This window comes from Rhinoraja longicauda, chromosome 1 (genome assembly GCF_053455715.1).
Source record: "Rhinoraja longicauda isolate Sanriku21f chromosome 1, sRhiLon1.1, whole genome shotgun sequence".
NCBI classification, from domain to species: domain Eukaryota; kingdom Metazoa; phylum Chordata; class Chondrichthyes; order Rajiformes; family Arhynchobatidae; genus Rhinoraja; species Rhinoraja longicauda.
This window is the reverse complement of record NC_135953.1, coordinates 82,439,452-82,453,724: the sequence shown is the minus strand read 5'-3', so window position 1 is coordinate 82,453,724 and position 14,273 is coordinate 82,439,452.

The window sequence follows — 14,273 nt, the reverse complement described above, 5'->3', positions numbered from 1 at the left end:
TCACAAAATGCCGGAGTAACTCAGCAGGTCAAGCAGCATCTCAGGAGAGAAGGAATGGGTGACGTTTTGGGTCGAGACCCTTCTTCAGACTGATAGCCACAGTCTGAAGAAGGGTTTCGACCCAAAACGTCACCCATTCCTTCTCTCCTGAGATGCTGCCTGACCTGCTGAGTTACTCCAGCATTTTGTGAATAAATACCTTCATATGTTAACCTACTCATTCCTGGGATCATTTTTGTAAACCTCCTCTGGACCCTCTCCAGAGCCAGCACTTCCTTCTTCAGATATGGTGCCCAAAATTGCTCACAGTATTCCAAATGCGGCCGGACCCCATGCCTTATACACTGCATTCAGTAGGTATTCAGACCACTTCACTTTTTACACATTTTGTTACGTTAGAGCTTTATTTTATAATTGATTAAATTCAATTTTTTAATCATCAATCTACACACAATACCCCAAAATGAAGAAGCGAAAAGAGGTGCTTAGAAATGTTTGCAAAGTAATTATAAAGAAATAACTGAAATATCACATTTACATAAGTATTCAGACCCTTTGCTATGACACTCAAAATTGAGCTTAGGTTTATCCTGTTTCTATTGATTATCCATGAGATGTTTCTACAACTTGATTGGAGTCCACCAGTGGTAAATTAAATTGATTGGACATGATTTGGAAAGACACACACCTGTCTATATAAGGTCCCACAGTTGACAGTGCATGTCAGAGCAAAAACCAAGCCATGAAGATGAAGGAATTGTCTGTAGACATCCGAGACAGGATTGTGTCAAGACACAGAACTGGGGAAGGGTATAAAGCAATTTCTGTAGCATTGCAGGGCCCGAAGAGCACAGTGGCCTCCGTCATTCTTAAATGGAAGAACTTTGGAATCACCAAGATTTTTCATAGAACTGGCTGCCCGGCCAAACTGAGCAATCGGGGGAGAAGGGCCTTGGTCAGGGAGGTGACCAGGAACCTGATGGTCACTCTGACAGAGTTTCTCTGTGAAGATGGGAGAACATTCCATAAAGGACAACTATATCTGCAGCACTCTACCAATCAGGCCTTTATGGTAGTGTGGCCAGACAGAAGACACTCCTCAGTAAAAGGGACATGACAGCCTGCTTGGAGTTTGCCAAAAGGCACCTAAAGGACTCTCAGACCATGAGAAACAAGATTCTCTGGTCTGATGAAACAGAATGCCAGGTCTTATCACCTGGCCAATACCATACCTATGGTGAAGCATGGTGGTGGTAGCTTCATGCTGTGGGGATGGTTTTCAGTGGCAGGAACTGGGAGACTAGTTAGGATCGAGGGAAAGATGAACGGAGCAAAGTACAGAGAGATCCATGATGAAAAACTGTTCCAGAGCGTTCTGGACCTCAAACTGGGACGGGGGTTCACCTTCCAACAGGACAACGACCCTAAGCACACAGCCTAAACAACACAGGAGCGGCTTTGTGACAAGTCTGTGAATGTCCTTGAGTGGCCCAGCCTGAGCCCGGACTTGAACCCGATCGAACATCTCTGGAGGGACCTGAAAATAGTTGTGCATCGACGCTCCCCATCCAACCTGACAGAGCTTGAGAGGATCTGCAGAGAAGAATGGGAGAAATGACCCAAATACAGGTGTGCCAAACTTTAGCGTCATACCCAAAAAAACGAGGCTGTAATCGCTGCCAAAGGTGCCTCACCAAAGTACTGAGTAAAGGGTGTGAATACTTATGTAAATGTGATATTTCAATTATTTCTTTTTAATTACTTTGCCAAAATTTCTAATCACCTGTTTCCCCTTTTTTTTATAGGGAATATTGTGTGTAGATTGATGATTAAAAAAAAAAAAGAATTTAATCCATTTTAAAATAAGGCCATAACGCAACAAAATGTGGAAAAAGTCTGAATACTTTCTGAATGCACTGTAGAGCCTCAGCTTTATATCCATGCTCTTGAAATAAATGCTAGTATTGTGTTTGATGATGAGATTTTATTGACACTTATACCTAGCTAGGTATCGTGAAATTCTTTGTTTTTGCGTACAAAGTGGACAAAAAAGTCACCACAAGGTCCGAATAAAATTACAAAAGATACTCATCCTCTTATCTTTTCTTCGCTCCCACCCCCAAACCCCCACCACCAGGTCTCCCTTAGTTCTCTGCGGTCTCCCCAGGCCAGGTCCACCTACGTCTCGCCGGCCTCCCCTTGCTGGGTTAGTATCGCTGTATTCATGTCCAGAGTGATAATTATATGTGCGCCCACCAATGCTCCTACTCATGGTGTAGAGTCCGCTCTTCAGTCTTCTTAAACCTAGAAAAAGTGATCTTGCGTCATATCTGTATGAGGAAACCGAATATCTCGAAGAAAACCCAAGCAGGTCATAGGGAGAACGTACAAACTCCATACAGACAGCAGCCGTAGTCAGGTTCAAACCCGGGTCTCTGGTGCTGTAAGGCAGCAACTCTACCGCTTTGCCACCATGCCCTCCATTATAATTCCCTGTGAAGCGAGGTTGATGTTATTGGTTTTCATCTGCTGTGAGCCTGGCTTTGCTCTGGAAGTTCGCTGTGCACCTGAGCCCAGCCACATGCAATGAAGATGAATGAAAGACAAGTTCTGAAGAAGGGTCTCAACCCAAAACGCCACCTCTCCATGTTCTCCAGAGATACTGCCTGATCTGCTGAGTTAATCTACCACTTTGTGCTCTTTTTCGCAGCTTTCAAGTTTCTCAGCTTTCAGGTTCTTAGGGAGATGTGCTAGCCAACACAGCAAGAATTCCCCAACTTCATCCAACATGGCCATTTCACCCTACAGACACACTAACGGTTTACTGTAGCATCCAAAACCTGGTACCTCAGGTGATGCAGCTCTCCTTCAGCATCCTGGCAGACTGTCCATATGAAATAAACCCCTGTGAGATAAACCCCCGTGAGATAAACCCCAAGAATGGAGCTTGAACATTCTGTTTCTGAAGTGAGAGTTATAAAATAGGCCTTCATGTCCTTTAATGCCTTTCTTTAATTAGTGCAAGCAAAGCTCCAGCAATGGAACTCGCAATCAGGAAGAAAGTATTACTAAAGTGTGTTTCTGGTTTACATATGATAATATCAGGGCTTCTAAATGACAATGATTGAATAAGTTCAATTTCATGAAGTGACATTCCAGAATTTTTACGAACAATTTATGGACTGCATTTCACAACTCTGTCTACTATTTTCTGAAAACAAAATATTATTAAGTGACCACTGGTCACTGTATATACAGGCCCATTCTTGGCTTTGAAATAGCCAAGTGCTGACTCCAGTGCAAGGAGGGTTTGAAATCTACAGATTTTTATAAAATGTGCAAACTTTGACAAGCTGCTTTCCTTGATAACTATAACCACAATTGAGCACACCCAGAACAAAGGAACAGAGACTATTTAGCTCCTTCAATCAATTCTGCTATTGGATCTGTAAATTAACACGACATGCACTTTTCACCGTATTCAGTGACAAAAAAATGATTAGCTTCAATGGTAAAATTAGGTGAACCTAATATCAATGCCATTCATAGAAGATAATCTACCACCCTATGCATGAAGGCATATTTCCCGAAGCTGACTCATAAAAGGCCTAGCAATGAGTTTTTGCCTCTGTCCTAGATTCACAAACTAACAGAAATAGTTTCTCTCTACCTTGTCATTCCCTCACAGAATATAGAATATTTCAATCAAATTAATTCTTATTGATTATATTTAGGGAATGCAGAATTAGTTTGTGGCAGTACTGCTTATAGAAAGAGATATTTAAGTCTAAATTGTACTCGTATATACAGTATATAATATGTACCTAGCATATATTAAATACACCATGCACACACCAGTACATAATATATAATTGTGCGTGCACACACACACATACAGGTATATACAATATATATACTAGTACATAGTACATTGTATATAGTACATATATTTTTTGTCTCGTTTCTTCATGAAAAGCACATTGTATGTGGTTGCTTGAATGATTGGTTTTACAGTGTAAGCAGGAAGAATGAAAATTGGAGCTTTATACCAGATGAATAGGTGCTGATCTGTAATCTCTTTGAAACTGAGAGCTGCACTCTGTGCATGCAGCATTCAAGTTCAAGAAAATTATAAACCTCATTAATATTCCCTTTTTCTGGAATTTACTTTCATTTCATGAGAGCCCACTTTTGACAAGCAACCTTTCCATAAAATGGTCACAAAACACACAGCAGGGAGAAAGTTGGGACTGCCTTATGTGGTGCCAGATGCATACACAGGCAAAACTTCTCATTGGCTGTATTTACTTGCATAGTGGTATGTTCTCCTTACAATCTACACTCGATGTGCATTTTCTCAGTCTCTTTGATAGTTGGAATTCATGAATATTCTGGAGACCACCACCAACCTAAGGACTTTAGCAGACCTTATTTTTTAAAATCTGAATAAAAATAAGAAAACGTCAAGTTTTGGAGTAAATCTATTTTGTGAAACTTCCTACAGTCACATAAAGCAAAAAGAGAACAGAAATTGTTTTAATTTGCTCTCCTTTCTTAAGTGATTATTGGAATGGGAGTGTGTGATTAATGAAGTAATTTTTAAGATTAAAAAGTTGATTCACTGTACTCCATTAGATATTTCATACATCCCAGCTCAACAATTCCTTTCTCAGCATCATGTCTTGATTCTTTTTGTTTATTCTTCCTCGATGTTAGGTTTTGTTCTTAGCCTGATGTTGGAGATGGAAAGCTGCTTGTCACAACTAATATCATACTCCACACCCCCTGAAACCAGCTGCATGTGAAACTAAAAAAAAGTGACTTTTGTTTGCCCATCCCCTCTCTCCAACCACCTCATGTTTTTAGAGATACAGCCTGGAAACAGACCCTTTGGCTCACTGAGTCCACGTTGACATTGATCACCTGCACACTAATTCTATGTTGTCCCACTTTTGTATCTTACACAGTAGGGGCAATTCACAGAAGCCAATTAACCTACAAACCTGCACGTTTTTGGAATGTGGGAGAAATCTCACATTTCCAACACTTACTTGTTGGGAGTATAAATTACAACCAAAACAAGGAAGGAGTTTTGGCTCGGCTTGCTTGTTGGGTGAACTGGATAATCTTAACGCTACTGAGATCAGTGCTTAGGAGACACAATTTTCAAAATAATTTAAGTCACTCCTTTAAAAAAAATAGCTTCCTTTGAAATTTCTTAGAAAACTACTCACAGACTCTTGCCTGAGTACATTTTATATTTGAAACTTTAAGCCATCTGCTGCTGAGATGGTCGATTTTAACCAAGCATTTCCCACAGAGCTACTATTATTGATTGTTCCATGACCTTAACAGACTCATTTTGATACATCTCTTTAACCAAAGCAACAAGAAATAAGAGTTAAAGAGGAAATTACAATATTACTAAGCTCGATATTTTTTTGAAGACATGACTTCATAGGAAGTGCCAGTGAAGTGTGCCAGTGAAGTGAAGTGTGAAGTGTGAAGTGATGTTGAGCAAGTGTATTTTTATTGAAACATTTGTAAGCTTGTTACTTTAGCTGCACCGTACTAAGGAGCACAATGACAGTGAAGGTTTCAAGATGCTTGTTAATTACTTGGCTTTGTATTGTTACAGGTAAGTAATATAGACCGCAAAGGATTGCATTAACGGGAGATATTCAAACAGGAGAAGAGTCAGAAGTAATACACTTCAACAGATTGTATGTTTAATTGATCAGGGAGCACACAACATTGAAATTTGAAGTTGGTGCCTATATAATCATAAATATAAAAGTTTATGTCAGCCATATTTCAGGACTGTCTTTATAAAGATAGGGCGGCACAGTGGCGTAGTGATAGAGTTGCTGCCTTACAGCACCAGGGACCCGGGTTCGATCGTGACTAAGGGTGCGTGTCTGTACGGAGGTTGTACGTTCTCCCCATGATCTGCGTGGGTTTTCTCCCACACTCCAAAGACGTACAGGTTTGTAGGTTAATTGGCTTGGTATAAATGTAAATTGTCCCTAGGACTGGTAGGATAGTGTTTGTTTGTAGGGATCGCTGGTCGGCGGTAGGTTAGTTAGACAGTAAATAACCTTTATAATGTTGAATTAGTGTATACAGATGGTCAGAGGGGTGTCAGTGGACTTGGGGCCTGTTTCCGTGCCATATCCCTCTATAACTGATTCTCTCTCCAAAACAGGAGATGTGGCCATTTTGTAATAATAGTGTGATTAATGTCTTCATCATTCACGATGCAAATACGCTTGATTGAAAGGTGGTGACAGTAAATTACCATTGTATTTAAAATAGAACTGGTAGAACTGCCATTCTACAATTATTTATTTCAGTTTAACTTTAATGACAATCAATTAGTCATTTTTATACTTCATTTGTGGCATTCAGCCCTTCTTATCCGTCTTATACTTCAGTCCGAGCTCAGGATTGAACTCGTGTCTCTCGTGCTATTAGTTGCACCACTGCGCCCTTCATACTTCCCAGTGGCTTCATTTTCTTGTTGACGTGAAGGGCAACATAAGATAATGAGATTGGATTTCACTGGGATATATTATATATTAATAAAGCTATCTAAATTGTTGAACATAAATGCAGCGCTGAAAAAGTATTTCAGTTGAATATTTTGTCTAATATAGTATTTTGTTTAGTATAACTTGAATATAAATGAGCAGATTTAATATTTATGGACTGGCAGGCATTCATTAAACATAGTTATCATTTAAAATATAACGAAACTATTTCCTTGTGGAGATTTGCTCTTCAGAAATCTAACTCCTATCTCTGGGTGACTCTTGCAGTTTCTATCCATCAAGCACAGCAAAACAAGGTGAATGGTTCAGTTGGGCGAAGTGCAATGCTCCCATGTTATTCTCGTTTCCTTGAAGAATATTACACCAGCTTCAGATGGCTTAAGAATAATTCATCATTAATGGCAGGAATCATTGGTAAATCTACAATCAGTGTTCTGGATGAATCTTTCCGAAATAGGATTCAAATGCCAGGAAATTCTTCAACTGGGAATCTCTCACTCATTATCACCCATCTGAGAGTAGAAGATCTTGGGATGTACCAATGTGAAGCCAGTAGCAAGAACCAAAGTATCAGATATGAAGAGATTTTTCTTAAAGTTACTGAAGGTAAGGTTACAAAGATTCAAAGAAAATCATTTAAAATGTTTTCAATATACATTTTATTTTACTTAGCTGAAGCAAATGTATGAATGTAATAGAGGTTTAACATTTCCCAGTGATTAAAGCAAAATTATTTCCTTACAAAATGATTTTAAATTATAAACTTTTGATGGGTCAGTTTTGCATGCATAACATCTCTTATGTTGAATGCTGAAGCAGCAACATTTTGTAGATAATTTATGTGACGACTTGATTAATCTTTGCTCCAATAATATTAAGGGAATGTGGTATACAACGAGAGAAATACTCCATTCAGAAAAAAATTGGAACACAATTTTATACATGCATGGAAAAGTTGATCAAATTTATTTGGGAATTTGGTGATCTCTTACCCCAGAAACAAATAAATAAGTTTTTAAATTACTGCTTTGTTTGTGGACAAGAAAAAGAAGAAACATAGAGCTGTTTATGATCCATTGCTTGGAATTCAATATTCCAATTACCCCACGTTTTGAAAAATAACCTTATCTCTCTCTCTTATCTGAAGAAGGGTCTCGACCCGAAACGTCACCCATTCCTTCTCTCCTGAGATGCTGCCTGACCTGCTGAGTTACTCCAGCATTTTGTGATACCTTATCTCTTTCTACAGATGGCGTCTCAAAGCCCATCATTAGGCCTCTTCCAGGTCAAAACGTTACCGAACAAAGTACAGTCACACTGAAATGTGAAGTCACCAGTGGTTCTTTACCTATCACATATATGTGGCACAGAAAGACCAGCAAAACAGAAAAAGCCAAGAAAATAAACCATTATCAACAAACATTGGTGCTCAATCCCAGCAGGAAAGAGGATAATGGCCTGTTCTTCTGTAAAGTCAGCAACAAATTCAATACAGAGAAGAGCGGCCTGGTGGAGATTCCACTTTCTGGTAACTGCCCTGCTATTGCTATTTGCTGACGTATCTTCTAGACAAATTTCACATAGAGTTATTTGGTTGGCTTTCTTTCCACAGCTTCTGGCATATCTTCAATGGAAACCACTCTCACCATTCCAAATGGCAGCAGTGCATTCAGGATCCCGTGGGTGGTGATCACCATCAGTTCAGCATTGGTATTATTCATTGTTGGTGTCGTATTGACAGCCATATGGATGGTTAAGAAAAGGTTGAAAGGTAACAATTTCTTTTTTGTGCCTTTTTTACAATAATGTATCATTGGTTCAATTAATTAATGGTGCATATAATATTATCTCCTGTTTAATCGGTTACTAGACTGAGGTGGACCTGTTAGGTCCAAACCTCTCCTGCGGGTACCTCCTGGGACAACCCTCCTCCAACTGACGATCCTGCGGGCTCGGCCACCCTCTCCAACTGACGAAGCCTATTGCCGGGCGGGGAGTGTCCCCCGGGGCCAGGGACAGGGAAGGGGAGAGGGAGTGGGGGGGGGGGGGGGGGGGCGCATCTATTAAAGTTAGCGGCAACTCATGGGCTCAGCAGCCCCCTCCCTCTCATTGGCCCCAAACCTCTCCTGCATTGGTCCAGCACTCTCTCCTCCCCCACTCCCCCTCCCCCCTGCTCCACCCTCGCCCTCCCCACCCCCCTCACCCACTCCATCCCCCCTCGTCCTCCCGGGAGGGGGGGAGGGGGAGGGGGGGAGCGGGTGAGTGGGTGAGGGAGAGGAGGGGTGAGGGATAAGGTGGGGTTGAGGGAGGATGGAGTGGATGAGGGGAGGAGAGGGGTTGAGGGGGGATGAGGGGGGATGGAGTGGGTGAGTTCACGGCAGCTCGTCGGCCCGGAACCCCCCTCCTCCCTCATTGGCCGCCATTCCCATCACTCTGGCAGGTCCTGCCCCTGGTGGTCATCGTTGCTCCCCCTCCCTCATTGGCCGCCACTCCCATCACTCGAGTGGGTCCCATTGTGACATCAAATGCGTCTGACGGCTAGGGACTTGGAAAAGGTAATTTTTAACCTTTAAAATGTCTCTAACTTTAAAAATATAAGACCAATTTGAATGAAACTTGCATTAAGGTGGCCCGAGGACAATGGTGAGTAAGGTGGTCCTAAAATTGTCGTGCTATTGTGTGACGGGGGCATAATAATAAGGAAGGATCAAACAAACAAGATGAGAGTTTTAGTAATATGTAGAGATAGATACAAAATGCTGGAGTAACTCAGCGACTCAGGCAGCATCTCAGGAGAGAAGGAATGGGTGACTTTTTGGGTCAAGACCCTTCTTCAGACTGAACAGTCTGAAGAAGGGTCTCAACCTGAAACGTCATCCATTCCTTCTCTCCTGAGATGCTGCCTGACCCGCTGAGTTACTCCAGCATTTTGTGTCTCCCTTCGATTTGAACCAGCATCTGCAGTTATTTTCCTACATATCTTGCCGCTCCACTGCAAACTCTCCTCAAGGTATGTCTACTTTGAAGAAGTTCTCCTCCTCCCATCAGTCTAAAGGGTCTCGACCCAAAACGTCACCCATTCCTTCTCTCCTGAGATGCTGCCTGACCCGTTGAGTTACTCCAGCATTTTGTGTCTATCTATATAGATAGATAGGTAACTATAACCTATGACTGCCACAGAATTGGTATTTTTATTGGAGATTGACAGATTCTTGATTAGTATGGTTGTCGAGGGTTATGGGGAAAAGGCAATGGGGTTGAGAGGGAAAGATAAATCAGCCATGATTGAATGGCGGTGTAAACCCTTTGGGCTGAATGGCCTATTTCTGCTCCTTTGACTTATGAACTTATTGTGAATGAAATTAACATGTCTAATTCAATTTGCCTTAAGAACAAAATTATCTCTGGATTCAGCAAGTGATTTTCTGAGTAGATATTAATATTTGCCTAGCATGACTACATGTAAAAAAATCTAAAGAAACAAGATGCTGGAAATACTTGGCAGCTCATGCAACATTATCAATATTTCAGGTTGATCACCTATATTCAGAACTCCAGACAAATGGTCATCAACCTAAAACATTACTATTGCTTTTTACAAAGTTGCTGTCTGATCTACCAGCATCTTCTGTTTTTAAAATATAATTTACGGTAAAGCATTTGAGGATTGAAAAATGCCATACTTAGGCAAATTTAGTTAAGTTTAGGGATAACAGCGCAGAAACAGGTCCTTCAGCCCACCGAGTCCATGATGACCAGCGATCCCCTTACATTATCCCCCTAGCATTATCCTACATGCTGGGGACAATTTACAATTTTTTATCGAAGCCAATTAAGCTACAAAACTGTACATCTTTGGCGTGTAGGATACCAGAGCACCTGGAGAAAACCCACGTGGTCATGGGAAGAACGTACAAACTCCGTACAGACAGCACCCATAGACAGGATCGAACTTGGGGCTCTGGCGCTGTAAAGTAACAACTCTACCGCTGCGCCACTGTGCCGCCCGTAAATTCTGATTGTATTGTATGCAGAGGAGCAAAAGTTATTGTTTTGATTTACTCGATCAGTTCTCTGCAGTGGCGTATCTAGGGTATGGCAGGTATGGCACGTGGCCTGGGCACCACTTGAAGGGGGGCGCCAGTGACACAAGGGACAATTTTACATTTTATACCAATCCAGTTAACCTACAAACCTGTACCCCTTTGGAATGTGGGAGGAAACTGGAGCACCCGGCGAAAACCCATGCAGGTTACAGGGAGAACGTACAAACTCCGTACGGACAGTGACGGTCGTCAGGATTGTAAGGCAGTAGTTCCCCCGCTACGTTGCCGATAATGAGTGAATTAGTCCAACTTATCTGCGATACTATTAACCCTTTACGCAGGTCATAGTAAAATATTAAAAGGTGCTTTGTAACTGGAGGTTTTGTTCCACTCCACAGCTATACACATATAGACTTCTCAAAGGCTACCAGATCACCTCTGATCTAGGCCTTTGTTGGAATACAGGTCCACCACCGATTTTCCGGCACCCTTGGTTCCAGAGCCTTGCCAAATTATCCGTTTTGTCGGCCAACAGAGGTCACGGTCTTATGGGGCCTAGGAAGTTGGCTATGGGGACAGATCTGCCGGCTCCGGCTGGGCCAGAGTTCCAGAGCCCCAGCCGCAGGGAGCAAATTCGATCCGCCAATTGGCATGGAAGTCCCGATGAGGTTGAGATCGGCCGCCTCACCCAGCCTGGGCATAATATTTTCGGGGGGAGGGGGGGAAGGAGGACTTCCAGGGAGAGATTTCAAGTGCGCTCTCTAGCCGGATAAAAAGGGGGGTGGGGGTTGGCTGCACCACCAGTTGCCGGAAAATCAGCGGTGGACCAGTAGCACCTGTAGGACCTGTGGCGCAGTGGTAGAGTTGCTGCCTTACAGCGCTTGCAGCGCCGGAGACACGGGTTCGTACCCGACTACGGGTGCTGTCTGCATGGAGTTTGTACGTTCTCCCCGTGACGTGCGTGGGTTTTCTCTGAGATCTTCGGTTTCCTCCCACACTCCAAAGATGTACAGGTATGTAGGTTAATTGGCTTGGTAAATGTAAAAATTGTCCCTAGTGGGTATCGGATAGTGTTAATGTGCGGGGATCGCTGGTCGGCGCGGGCCTGGTGGGCCGAAAGGGCCTGTTTCCGCACTGTATCTCTAAACTAAACCCCCAAACATGCACAGAACGGGCCCTACCTGGTCCGTGTCAGATGTTTGGACAGGGGCGCAATTTCAGTGCTTGCCATAGGTGCTATTTTCCATACATACGCCCTGGTTCTCTGTATACATTTGTGGGTTTTTTTCACATTAAAAAGTGATTTGTGAAATCCAAAAGAGTGAATTCCCATTACCAGAACTGCTGATATGTGGCGGGTTTCACTGTATCTGGCTTTCCCCAAATTGGTTTCTTTCTGAAATGATCAAAGTGGTATGTTTATATCCTAAGTATATAATACAAAATCTCACTTTACTATAGGAAGGAAACAGTCACGTTCAATTCAGCTTCAGAGATTTCAAAAAGATGTCGCTGTGCAAACCAAAGAAGAGGTAAACCCTTATCCATAACTTTATCCTTTTTAAAATTGTATTGAAGGTGTTACGGAATAGTATGTTGCCCATTACACATTACTTTATTTATTTCACGTTCACAAGTTATAGGTATAGAATTAGGCCATTTGATCCATCTAGTCTACTCCGCCATTCAATCATAGCTGATCTCTGCCTCCTAATCCCATTTTCCTGCCTTCTCCCCATAACCCTTGACACCCATTCTAATCAATAATTTGCCTGTCTCTGCCTTAAAAATATCTCTGACTGCCCCCACAGCTCTCTGTGGCAATGAGTTCCACAGATTAATTACCCTCTGATGAAAGAAGTTCCTCCTTTCTAAAATAGTGCCCTTTAATTCTGAAGCTATGACCTCTGGTCCAACACTCTACCACCAGTGGAAACTTCCATTCCACATCCAATCTATTTATGCTTTTCATTATTCTGTCAGTTTCAATGAGGCCCCCCCTCAACCTTCTAAACTGCAGCGAGTAGAGGCCCAATGCTGTCAAATGCTCATCATATGCTAACCCACTCATTCCTGGAATCATTCTTGTATACATCATCTGGACTCTCTCCAGAGCCAGCACATCCTTCCTCAGATATTTCCTTCCAACTTCTTTCCTAAAGCGAGTCTCTGGCTTGATACACATACAGCAATGTCTTTCTCCAGAGGCTAATCTTCCCAGTCAGTTGTCTCAGATCTAAGATCTCGAATTATTTTCCTAAATTCTCTGCCGATTTTTGATGCTTTGAGATGCACCTTAGCTTTTCAAAAGACGCAGGATATTTTGATCCCAAAGAAACATACAGAGGAGAGAATGAGGTGACGGTGACTGACAAAGGAAGTCAAAGATAGCATAAAAGCAGAAGAGAAGGCATATAAAATGACAAAGATTAGTGGGAAGCCAAAGGATTGGGATGCTTTTAAAAACCAACAGAAGGCAACAAAAAAGTATTGGGTGGAAAAGATGAAACATGAAGGTAGGCAGGCCAATAATATAAAAGCTTTTACAGATATATGAAGAGTAAAAAAGAAGCAAGAGTGTGTATTTGATCTGTTGGAAAATGACACTGAAGTAGTAATGGGGAACAAATAAATCGCGGATGAACCAAATAACTTTTTTGCATCAGTCTTCATAGTGGAAGATTGCAGCAATGTGCCAGAAATTCAAGAGAATCAGGGGACAAAAGTGAGTGGAGTCGCTATTACTGAAAAGGTGCTCGGTAAACTGAAAAGTCTGAAAGGGCGGTACAGTGGCACAGCGGTAGAGTTGCTATCTTACAGCACCAAAGACCCGGTTTTGATCCTGACAACAGGTGCTGTCTGTACATAATTTGTATATTCGCTCTGTGAGCTCATGGGTTTTCTCAAGGTGGTCTGGTTTCCTCCCACATTACAAAGACAAACTGGTTTGTGGGTTAATTTGTTTAGATAAAAATTGTAAATTGTCTCTAGTGTGTAAGATCGTGCTAGTGTACCAAGTGATCGCTGGTCAGCATGGACCTGGTGGGCAGATGTGCCTGTTTCCGTGCTATATCTCTAAAGATGGATATGGCACCTATAACCAGATGAATTATACCCAAGGGTTCTAAATAAGGAAGCTGTTGAGATTGTGGAGGCATTAGTATTGATCATTCAAGAATCACTAGAGTCAGGAATGGTTCCAGAGGACTGGAAAATCACAAATGGAACTTTACTGTTTAAGAAGGGAATAAGGACAAAGAACATTTTAGGCCAGTTAGTCTGATTTCTATGGTTGGTAAAACTTTGTCCATTATTAAGCCTGACAAATCTGTTGGACCTTTTTGAGGAAGTAACAAGCAGGACAGACAAAAGATAGTCAGTGGATGTTGTTTACTTGGATTTTCAGAAGGCCTTTGTTAAGATGTTGCATGTTGATGCTAAACACAATGGGAGTCCTTGGAATTAGAAGCAAGGTTCGAGCATGGATAGAAAATTAGTTGACTGGCAGAAGGCAGAGTGGGAATAAAGAGGGCCTTTTCTGGTTGGCTGCCAGTGACTTGTGATGTTCCGCTGGGGTCATGTTATATGTTAATGATCTGGATGAGGGAATTGATGGCTTTGTGGCCAAGTTTGTGGATGATACTAAGATAGTTGGAGGGGCAGATAGTGTTGAGGA